Raw genomic sequence first — 12,021 nt, forward strand, 5'->3', positions numbered from 1 at the left:
TCCCTCATGGTTGACGTGGTATCACGTAGACGTGGTATTACGAAAGTGCAATAACGAGAGTGGGTGCTTCTGATACCGAAAAGGTACCGCGAGCTAACCCAGATAATTGCATCACGTGTCAATGAGGCATGATAACTGTTATTCTATTATTTTATATAAGAGCAAGGCTAATAATAGAGCCGGCTTGCTGGCTGTAAGGTTCCTTGCAGCCTTCTCTCAGCCCACTCATATAGTAGTTAGCTCTTTACAGTTAATACATAGTCCACTTGTCTCTCTCATAGACCTTTTTGGTTCTTGTGCCCAAGCCAGCTGTAAGCTTACAGCCCGCTTCTCCTCTCTCTCCTCCACCTCAGTATTTAGTCGGCTTACAACCTGCTATTATACTTGCTCTAAGAGATGCACTTGGATGTCTTCATGGGTGGTCGTAGTACGTGTCTCAAAAGCATACGGTAATAGTCACGGGCGGGCGTCCGTCCCGACTTTCAGGCTTGTAAGGCGTACCAAGCATGTCTCCTCTTCTTTACGTTTCCCACGTCTCCCTCAAAAATTATCCACTCGCTCACCCATCACACGCTTCACTACGTCGTGTGGCTGTACATCTACCTCACTCCACATTAGCCGCCGCAGCCATCTCCCTGCACGCACCCCACTCTGTGTTGTTCGCTTCTCACTCCTACCTGTCGCGCGCTCCCACCCGCGCCTCTCACTCCTGCGCTGTCGGGCGCGCCGGGCGCCTCTGCTGATGCTCGTGGTGCCATCACGCGCCTAAAGTCGGTCCCCGGCCGAGCCAAGGACACCCATGAGCGCGGCCTGTGCTGGTGGTGCTCGCGCCCCGAGGCCGAAATCAACCGGCCCCGACCTCCCATCCTATATGTTGCAAATGCATGTTTCAAGTGTTTTAAATGTTTCAGAGGTATGTTGCAGGTGTTTCGTATGGATGTTGCAAAGTAGATCAAGGATATGTTGCATATAGACCTGCTAATGGGTTGGGGCAAATGGGTTTTTTGGGACGGGTTCTGATATGGGGTGTGTCTAGATGGGTGGAAATGGGTTCTAATTTCGTGTGGGTCGGGGCAGGTCGGGGTTATAGAGAAGGTGGGTTGGGGCGGGTTGGGGTTACCCGTCGCGCTCACGTCCATGGCAGCAAGGGCTTCAATCCCATGTCCGTGGTGGGCTCGCTGAACTCTGCCCTTGCGATGTGCTCCATCTTCCCGTACCGCGTTCGTCAGCCCGGGCCGTGCATGCCTAGCACCACGTTGAACGAGCTTGCCACCTGCGCCTGCTCCGCCTCCGCTGCATCGTCGCCACGCTGCTCTGCTGCCACTGCTGCGTCGTCGCCGCACTGCTCCGCAACCACCGCCTCCGCCGCTCGTGCCACCTTCGGCTCGTTTGTGATCCAGATCAGCAGCAGCTACGGCTTCTTGTGCAGCGGCTCCCGGCCCAGGCTCGCCGGTGCACCGCATGGAAGCGCGTAGATCTCATGCAGGAACCGGTGAAGTCCGCGGCCGCCATGGAGAGCGCGTAGATTGGGGCTCAATGGGTGAACCTGCAGGAACGGGGTGGGTTTGGGCTGGGTTTACTAATTTGAGTTTTGGGTGGGGTTGGGTTGGGACCTAGTGATGTCAACGAACGGGGTGGGGCGGGTGTGGGTGGGTCTTGCAACATTAGCAGGCCTAGCTGCATATGTTGCAAGTATTTAAGAGGCATGTTGCAAGTGTTTTAGAGGCATGTTGCAAATGTTTCATCTGTTTCAGACGTATATTGCAATTATTTTTTATCTAGATGTTGCACATGTTTTACACCTATGTTGCAGGAGTATGTTCGAAATGTTTCAGTTATTTCAGTCTTATGTTGCAATAAGTGTTCTCATGTTGTGATTTGTAAGTATTTTATTTGGATGTTGCATATGTTTCACACACATATTGCAATTGTATGTCTAAATATTTCATCTGCTTTAGTCGTATGTTGCATCCAAGTGTTTCATGTTTCAGATGTAGAGCATCATGGGGGGCACGGCCTAGGCGCCGAGGGCTGGGGGCGGCAATCCGTGGGCCTGCGGCCGGGACGCGCAATGCACCTAGGATCCTATAGACGGGACGTGCTCGTCCTCATGCAGGCTCTCAGGTCCTACCCGCCCAGAGATTGAGGAGGGGGTCAGGGGGAAGGAGCAGCGGCCGTGGCGTTTCCCACGGGCACGTGGGCGTCCAGACTCACGGTCGGGGAGAGAGGAGGGGGCCAAGGAGGAATGAGCGGCAAGCGCGGCCTTTTCCGTGGGCGTGCATGACGAAGTTGGTACAGGCGTCCGGACACGTGTTTTCGTTCGGACATCCGGACGCTAGTATCTCCGAAAAGTATATATGCTCCCCATTGCTCTGTTAGGCTAGGTTAGCCTTGCTCCGCTAGCCATACTTGGCAAAAGAACAAGCAGGCTGCAGACCCAACAAATCCTGTTTTCCGGTTGAAGGAGCTAACTCGACCTTACTTTTTTTTTAAATCAGCACCACTTTATTCAAATATGAGAGTAATTACAAACTCCATTTGAAGGAAAAAGCAGCCATTCATAAATTGAGCTAACTCGACCTTACTGTTTTTCCTTCTATGTATTGGAGCCGTTCGGCCTGCTTTCTGCTTAACATCTGGTCAGGTTTGTGATGCTGCGAAAAATGTGGCGCTTGACTTGTCGGACTGGAGCAAAAATATCCTAGGCGATCTGAAGAAACGTATTAAGAAAGGGCAATAGTAAGGTACATCCTTTACCTCCAACGAGGAAATATCTCAAATAAATTTGAGCCGTTGATTTTTAGATTTTTTAAATCAATTAATTAACCTAAGAAAAAGAAAATATCTTGCACGGGACAGACAGAAAGCGGCGGCCGGCCGCGCGGCCCTTCCTTGTTGATTGCGGAGCCTTCCTTTCTCTTTTTCAGTGTGTGTGTCTATATATATATATATATATATATATATATATATATATATATATATATATATATATATATATATATATATATATATATATATATATATATATATATATATATATATATATATATATATATATATATATATATATATATTTTCAACTACAAAATAAATTATTCTGTAGCCACCTATATTTACAATAATTTTATATACTAATTTACGATAGTTGGGTTACTATAACACATGGAGATATTAACCATAACGTTATAGTAAACCACTTAGTAAGGAGTTAATATATATATATATATATATATATATATATATATATATATATATATATATATATATATATATATATATATATATATATATATATATATATATATATATATAAATATATAATAACTCCTTACTAAGTGGTTTACTATAACGTTATGGTTAATATCCTCATGTATTATAGTAACCCAACTATTGTAAATATGTATTGATATTATCGTAAATTAGTATATAAAATTATCGTAAATAGATATGGCTACAGAATAACTTATTTTGTAGCTGGCTACTGAATATACTCTTTATATATATATATATATATATATATATATATATATATATATATATATATATATATATATATATATAATCAACATGTATACAAGAGGTATCACGGTTTATTCACCAGTAATTAAAAGTTACGTTACATATATATAAAAAAATATCAATAGTTAACACATTAATTGAGACGTGACTTTAGCGATCTAAAACATGTTATATATTGACACGTTACTATAATCGAGTGTGTATATTATACTAACTCGATTAAAACTATATTTCGTAGCTGAGAGGGCCTTTACCTACGTATATTGAGCATGCCAGATGGCCATGTAAAGTTTCATGTATGCACGTAAATTTTCGTGCACGTTGGGCACATACAGACGTCAATCTCACGTCTCTTTGAGCACATACGTGTAGTACAGAGTTACGTGAATAAAAAATATGTAGTTTATGTTAATTGACTTATGATATTTCTAAGGTTGCAACAAATAAAAAAGATTTACCACATCCAATGGATCATGTATGCATCAATTAGATCCAAAACGATCTTTATCTCTAAAACTTTTCCGGATTTCATACTTTCCAACCAATTTTTTTTTATTTTTTAGTCCTTTTTTTGAAAGTTTTTCACAAATATGCCCTCGGGGGAAAGATTTCAGAATCTGGGCCTTTAGCTCGGCGCCATCGTTGCTGGCGCCGAGCTTACACGTCTCGGCGCCAGCGTCCCTGGCGCCAAGCTCTTGGGCTCGAAACGGATGTGGAGGTGACATGGTAGGAAGCTCAGCGCCAGTCACCCTGGCGCCGAGCCTTTATTACGTATGGGCCCCGCCCCACTCTTCCTCTTCCTCTCCCTCTCCCTCTCCCTCTCTCGCCCGACCGGAGCAGAGCAGAGTAGCGCCGCCGCCGTCGCCCGTGCACGTGCCTCCATCGGCCACCCTCGCCCGCACGCGCCTGGCACAGATGGCCGCTCCGCGCTGCCACCCCGCCCGCGCCGGCCGCCCGTGCCTCGAGGCCGCCCTACCCTCGCGGCCGCCCCGCGCCCCGAGGCCGCACAGGAGCGCCGCGCCTGGCCGCCCGCGCTGCGCTGCCACCGTGGCCGAGCCACGCCCATAAGCCCACTCACTGGTCCCCTCGCCGGTCCCTGCGCCCGTGCCGCGCCCTAGCCTCGCCCGACGTGCCGCCCGCGGCCGCCTTGGCCGTGCCCCGCCGCGCCGGTGCCGTGATCGTGACCTTGACCGTGCCGCCCGCCCCCACTGGCCTCGCCCGTGGTTGTCGTGCTATCCGCGCTCGTCGAGCCGGACTCACCGCCGGAGCGCCGGGCATCTCGCGCCAGTCAGCGCCACCGCCGGCCCTGGCACCTGCAGCGGCCGGTCGTGCCACCGCCGCCCCAGCTCGTCGGCCTGACCCACACCCGGTGTCCGCCATGACTCCGTCAACGTCCGCGGATCAGTCGTTGAAAAGGTAAAAATTATGAATATGCAATGTACCTATTTAGTTGGCATTTATTATTTACTAGTTAATGCGATGACCCTGGTAGTTGATTTAGTTAGTGATCTAGTGAGATATATATGTAGATAGATGGAAACATAAATACATAGGTACATAGATATAGTTAGATAGCTAGTTAGATATGTAGTTACATATTTAGTTAACTAAATAGGATCTAGCTATTATCTTATTTACTTAGTTTGTAGGTAGAAAGTACTTGTTAGGTACTATGTACCGTCTAATTTGGACTAAAGGACATATGTTTCGTTATGTGTTTGAACTAGATGAACAACCTAGTGACCATATATCATGGATGCACCGTTGAATACGACCGCTATGGATATGTTGAGTTTGTTGACATGCAAAGCGTGCCTGTGCTATTCAATGATAGGCCTTCATTTAGTGAGATGGTTGTAAGGGCTCGGAAGGAGCTGCATTGCCTTGGAGATGATGGCATTGTAGTTGATGGTGTATTGCACCTAGGTTCTCCTCCCAACATCCTTAGGCGAATGATCCCAATTGGTTGTGCGGATCAGTGGGAGAACTATGTGAGATCGGCTATGAAGAGCCAGCTACAATGTTTGGACGTGGTTGTGCGTCGGGTGTTAGTTGATCCCATCCCTCATGGGTTTTCCCCACCAATGGGTCAGCAGGCACACATCGACCCTTCCGTTCTGGAACCTGATATGGATGTGGAGGTTGCACCTACAGTTCTCGATGCTCAATCTGCCCCCAATGCAGTAGTTAGAGATGCTTGTCAGACTCATATTCTTGTGACAGATCCTCCTCATGAGATCCCTTTGACACAGAATCATCCGAGTAAGTGTCTTAACTGCATGGTTTTTGGGAGCTTACCCCATTCCTTACATCCATTTCTTTTATTCTTTCCTTATTTCTCTACTTATGTTGTAGGAGACATTCCTGAGAATGTGGATGTGCCTCCTGTTGCTGCACAAGTGCACTTTGAAGATGGGTTTTGTGGCTCCAATAGTGTTGAAATTATGCATGATTCAGAGCCATATGAGATGGCAAGGGCTCTTGATTCTGATGATGATCGCCCTGTTGGAGAGCTAACAGAGAGTGATGTTGAGATGCTGAGGCATATCTTTCCCGGCCGCCGTGATCCAAGATTTCACGAGTTCAGCGATCTTGCTCATTCCGATTAGGCGTGCGCAGAAGGATGTGATGATGAGCTCCTAGAAGCTCCTAAGGCCGGCCCTAACATGGTAATTGAGAATGGGAGGGTGTTTAATGACCTCCCTGCATTGAAGAGGTGGTTGCAGGCGTTTGCAGTGATACAAAAGAGACCTTACAAGGTCTTGCATTCATTTGCAGATCACCGTTACACAGTTGTGTGTGACAAGGAACGTTGCCCATGGAGGGTTTGTGCAAGGAAGCAAATAGTCACCGGAAAGTGGAAGATCACAAAAGTTGTTGGGCCACACAATTGTGCTGACCATGAGCTGACACTAAGGCATCGGCAGTTGACATCTACCCTCATTGCCAAGTGGTTGATGGGAATATTGCAGGGAGAACCCAACATGAAGGTGAGGACAATTATCAGGACCGTTGAGGCGTTGTATGGAGGTTATGTGATAACTTATGGTAAAGCTTGGAGGGCTAAGCAGTGAGTGTGGAACATCATATATGGGGACTGGGAGGATGGGTACAAGTAGCTACGAGTACTTTTCAATGCAATCAAAGTGATGAATCCAGACATGCATTATGAGTACATCCCAAAACCAAATGCATGGAAGAATGGGAGGTCGATATTCTTCCGTGCTTTCTGGTGCTTCCCTCAGTGTCCCAAGGCCTTTAGGCACTGTCATCCTGTCTTCTCCATTGATGGTACGTTCTTGATTGGCAAATATCAGGACACACTTCTTATAGCCATATCCTGTGACGCGAACAACAAGTTGGTTCCTTTAGCATTTGCTTTGGTTGAGAAGGAGAACAATGACAGTTGAGGATGGTTCTTGAGGCTAGTCTGGATACACGTCGTTGGCCCTGGCAAGGAGGTTGGTGTCATATCTGATAGGCACCAGGGCATACTTAATGCCGTGCGAGAGCAGATAGAGGGGTATGCACCTTTGCACCATCGTTGGTGTACTTGGTACCTTATCAAGAATCTACTCCGGAAGGATGGTGTAAAGGGTAACTTTGATATGTTCTAGGAGGCTGTTCGATAGCTTGAGGACAAGTACTTTCAAAAAAAAGTTGGACCAGGTCAGAACCGCATCAAATGCAGAAGGTAGACAATGGCTCACTAGTTTGATGAGGGATTTGGAGAAATGGACGAGAGCTCACGACGCCGGTGGATGGAGGTATGAGTTTCAGTGCAGCAACATGGCAGAGTCATTCAATAAGTTGCTATTGGAAATACGTGGTATGCCCGTGAATGCAATTGTTCAATTTACCTTCTATAAGCTTGTTGCCTGGTTCAACGATAGACACGCCCATGCATTGAAGTTACGGAGTGATGGAGAGATATGGGCTCCGAAACCGAAGGCACACCTAGAAAAGGCAAATGAAAGGGCTGGCACACATGAGGTTACATGCTTTGATCACGCTACAGGGACTTATCAAGTTGAGCATAGGGGTGGTACAACATCCGACGGCGAGGTCCGAGAGTCGAGAATGCATGTGGTTGTCCTCCAAGATTTTAAATGCACTTGTGGTAAACCAAGGCAGTACCACTTTCTTTGTTCCCATTTGGTGGCAGCAGCTAGGCATCGCAACTATAATATCGAGAGCAGGATACCTCACAAGTTCAGTGTTGACACGCTTGTGCACACATGGAGCCCCCGCTTCGTGCCTTTCCGGGACCCTAGAGAGTGGCCTCCATATGATGGGCCGAAGTACATTGCGGATCCAGCTTACCGTTGAAACAAGCGTGGATCAAGGAAAAGGACGAGGCATAGGATGGTTATGGATTAGATACCCAGAAGAATGAGGCATGGGAGAGGAACCCCATTTGTTACTGACCCCGAGCAATACGAGTGCGGCAAGTGTGATAGACTTAGCCATAATTCACGAAGTTGCCATTAGCATATTAGTGAGGTGCGATTATTGGTTGATTATATTACTTAATATTTGATGTATTCATTTAATTAATTATGCTTGTAATTATGTCAATTACTTGTACATTTCTAAGTTCATGTTTCATTGCATATTGAATTTCTAATTCATTGACTTTTTTTGTAGGATGACGCAATTCCACCTACTCAACCTGACGTACGAGGGACCCACCGAGGATGTCTCATAGCGCAGGGACAGGTAATAATCTATATGTTTTGTTCAAATTATGGATTTTATATTTATTTTCCTATAACTATTTGGGACTGTATGGATATTGTGGACTATTTGGACTATGTAGGACATGTTATGTTGGTTGTGATGTTCATTATGGTTGCATTTTGCTCCTTGGATGATTAAATATTTGGAATATATAATGATATCTCTGTTTATAACTGTGGATGCTCCTGAAACAAGGAAAACTCTTACAAATTTTTTCTGTGAATCATTAATCATACTACACTCCTAAAAAGACACAAATTTAGTACACAGATTAAATACAAATTTATTAGAACGTGTATAGTCCAATCGTATCGTACAAACTTGGGTTGGGACTTTCGATTGTCGGAAGTTCTGACTCACATCAGGACTTCCGACGGCCACAATCACTGCGCAGGCTAAGTGACTGGGCATCAGGACTTCCGGCATGAGTCGTGACTTCTGACTGTCGGGAGTTCCGGCTTACGTCGGGACTTCCGACACCAATAGTCACTGAAAATATTCTACGTGCTCGTGGAGTGCTAGAGTGTCTCTCTTTTGATTTTATTTTTATGCTTGAGCACTATTTCTTTCTCAGACCAACTAAGTTTGCATTCCTCTTTATAGTGCAGCAGATCCTAAACTCAAAAACAAAAATAAAACCATTGGAGAGCACATGAGTAATAGCTGCGACATATCTCATTAAGATGATATTAGTCCCTAATTTTGATGTCATCAATACACCAAAACCCATATAGGGGGTAAATGCACTTTCAAATACTTATTCTGAAACATACTGAGTAAGCAACTCATCATCCGAGTACCAGTCCTCTACCACAACCCTGTCGCTGTGGCTAGGCTCACCTGCATTGCTCTGACCTGCCTGTCGCCTATAGTACATGACCTTCGCTTCATCTGCGGCCGCTGCGGCTTGAGTGAAGAACGTGTCGTCATCCTCCTCTGCCTGCAAGCCCGCCTTTGCTAGAGTGATGAGCTCGCTCAGTCTACCAGTGTCGTCCTCATCCTCCTCTGTCTACAAGCCCGCCTTTGCTAGAGCGATGAGCTCGCTCAGTCTGTCAGTATCGTCCTCAGCCTCCTACGCCTGTAAGCCCATCTCTACTAGAGCAATGAGCTCACTCAGTCTGACAGTGTTGTCCTCACTCTCGTCCCCCTCATCAGACAACACAATCAATGATTGAACGGTGCGACCAGCTCGTGATCTATGCTCATCTAACTTTTTCTCCTCATACAGTCATACCTTGCATGAGCCACCTCTGCGGCAAGTTCCTCGCTGCAACCAATCCCTTCATGTATAAAATGCAATCAGGTAGCAACGTGTAACACCCCGGTGTTACGATCCTAATTAGCGCCGCGATTTAGGCCTAAGTAAAACTTTCGAAACGAGTTTCTCGAATTTTGATTTAAAACGTATTCGACGCGATACGCGAATCTAGTGTGACTGAGTTCGCGGACTCAAGTAAACGCTCAAGTTGAATCACGCCGGGCGTAGAAATAATTAGGAATGTCGAACGGCAATTCGAGCCAATCGATAGCAAACGGTTCGTTCTATTAGATTAAGCATGAAAAGCAACGTTTATAAATAAAATAAAATCCATTAATAAAAAGAACGATATACATATATATATATATATAGCGCTTGAATCGAATTTAAATTTGAACTTTGCTAAAAATTTTCCTGCGCCGTGATGTTACCGTTTGTGTAAATTAGTAAACCGTGTATATATATATATATATATATATATATATATATATATATATATATATATCAGTTACATAAAGCAAAGTGCCAGCTCGAGCTCCTTTGATGTTTGAGCACGCTGTTGTCTGCTCTGCTCTACTCGTCACTGTCCACAGTCATAATGTCAGACCCGTCGCTGCGCCTCTGCTGGCTCTGTTTGGGCTCTTTACACGAGACTATACCAGTTGACTTTGTCTTTTCTTTTCTTCGCTCACCTGCTGGTTACTGCAGCCTTACTTCGCATTAACTCGGCTTTTGCCTTTGCTAGCAGAGCACGTTGTTCGGCCCCTGCCGTGCCGTGTCCCTTGCGTGCGCAGTCATCACTTCCGGTCACGTTGTACCAGGCTGCACATGCTGCTGTCCCACACCCAGTCCTTCTCTATTTACCGACCGGGCCACGTGATCGATTGGACAGCTCTGCTTTCCTGGTTCGCTCTCGACTGCTTGCTGTTCCTTGCGCGCGTGCTTTTTCTTTGCCTCCGTTCGCTCTTCCTCTCACTACTGCCATCGCCGTGGTCATAGCTGCTGGTGTCGGTCCTCCCTCGCGCATGCCCCTCCCTCGGCTTACCACTACTGTGCCAGCACTGAGCCGCTCACTTTTCGTTCCACCTCCCAGCGTCCGCGCCGAGCCGTCATCCGCGCGGCGCGCCTGCTGCCCGTGGCCGGTGCTGCGTCCCCTGTCCTCGCCATGCCACCGAGCGCCGCCGAGGCCACGCTCTGCACCCCGGTCCACGCTGCCCCCCCAGCGCGACAGCCTACGCCCCCGCAGTCACCTCTCCTTCTTCCTCCCGTGCTGGTCCGGCTACCTCTCGGCAAGACCGTGCTCGACTGTACCGAAGCGCCGCCATGGCCAGCCAGCATCGCAGAGCGACTCCGCCTCGGCCCGCGCCTCTCTCCTTGGGCGCGCGCGAGCATGCCTCACCACCCTGTTGACATCCCCACCGTGTCTGCGCCGCTTCCTCCGCGCAGCCCCGCTGTGCCCGAGCCCGTCTGGACGTGCCACCGATGCCCCACGCGCCGCGACCGCTGCTGGTCAAGCTCTCAGTGCCGCCCCTCCCTTCCACGCGGTCCTGCACCGTGTTTCCAAACCGCGCGCGAGCGCGCCGCTTCGCCCCGGTCAGCGCCGGAACCACCGTGCCGCAGCCCCAGATGTCATCAGCCGTCGGTACCAGCCTTCACCCGCAGCTGCGCTGCCACCTCCACTAAGCGCCAAGCCGCTCACCCCGCTGGTGCTGGTCGCCCCGTGAGCGAGCGCGCCCGTGCCCTTTCGCCCTCGCTAGACCGTCAGCCCTGCAACGCTGGACCACGGCCGCCTTGGATGCGCCCGTCACCACCGTGCCGTGCCCGCTCGGCACCTCGGTGTCCGCACAGCTGCACCTCACCGCGCTGCCCCACTGCGGCCGGAGTCGCTAGCATTTCCCCGCGCCGCCTCGCGTCTCCTCCACCGTCGGCGAGCCGCCGATTGGGCCGGCGGATCGGTTCCCGTCCGTGCTCTGTTTTGGAGATGAAGAAAGGGACCCAGGGGTAAGAAACGAGTAGTTGCAGGGTTCTTTTTGTAAATTACGTGACCCATATGAACAGTAGTGTACTAAATAAGGAGAAGCGCAGGGTTGTTTCTACTTAATCGCCAGTACTGTCGGGCAGGCCGCGCGTTGGGCCGGTTTTGCCGCTGACCGCGCGTTCGGCCGGTTGCCTGCGCCTGGGCCGGCCTGGTTTCTTCTGGGCCGCGCCTGACGCACCTGGGCCGTCCGCGCCTAGCCGCGCTGTGCGCCTGTGGGCCGGCATGGTGACGCGCGTTTGTGCCGGATGTTGAAGCTGGGCCAAATGGGGTGTCACCGGCCTTTTTGAACTGTAGAGCAAATTATGATTTAGCTTATAAAGTAAACTTGTAAAATAAATATAAAATAGAATAGGGACCCAAAAATGGTGAAACCAGTTTTGTTAATCTTCTAGAATCATGATCTACCTATTAGTATATTTTATTCACAAAGTTTGGCAATATTTTTGGGAGCTATATAATTATTTTA

This window comes from Miscanthus floridulus, chromosome 7 (genome assembly GCF_019320115.1).
Source record: "Miscanthus floridulus cultivar M001 chromosome 7, ASM1932011v1, whole genome shotgun sequence".
NCBI classification, from domain to species: domain Eukaryota; kingdom Viridiplantae; phylum Streptophyta; class Magnoliopsida; order Poales; family Poaceae; genus Miscanthus; species Miscanthus floridulus.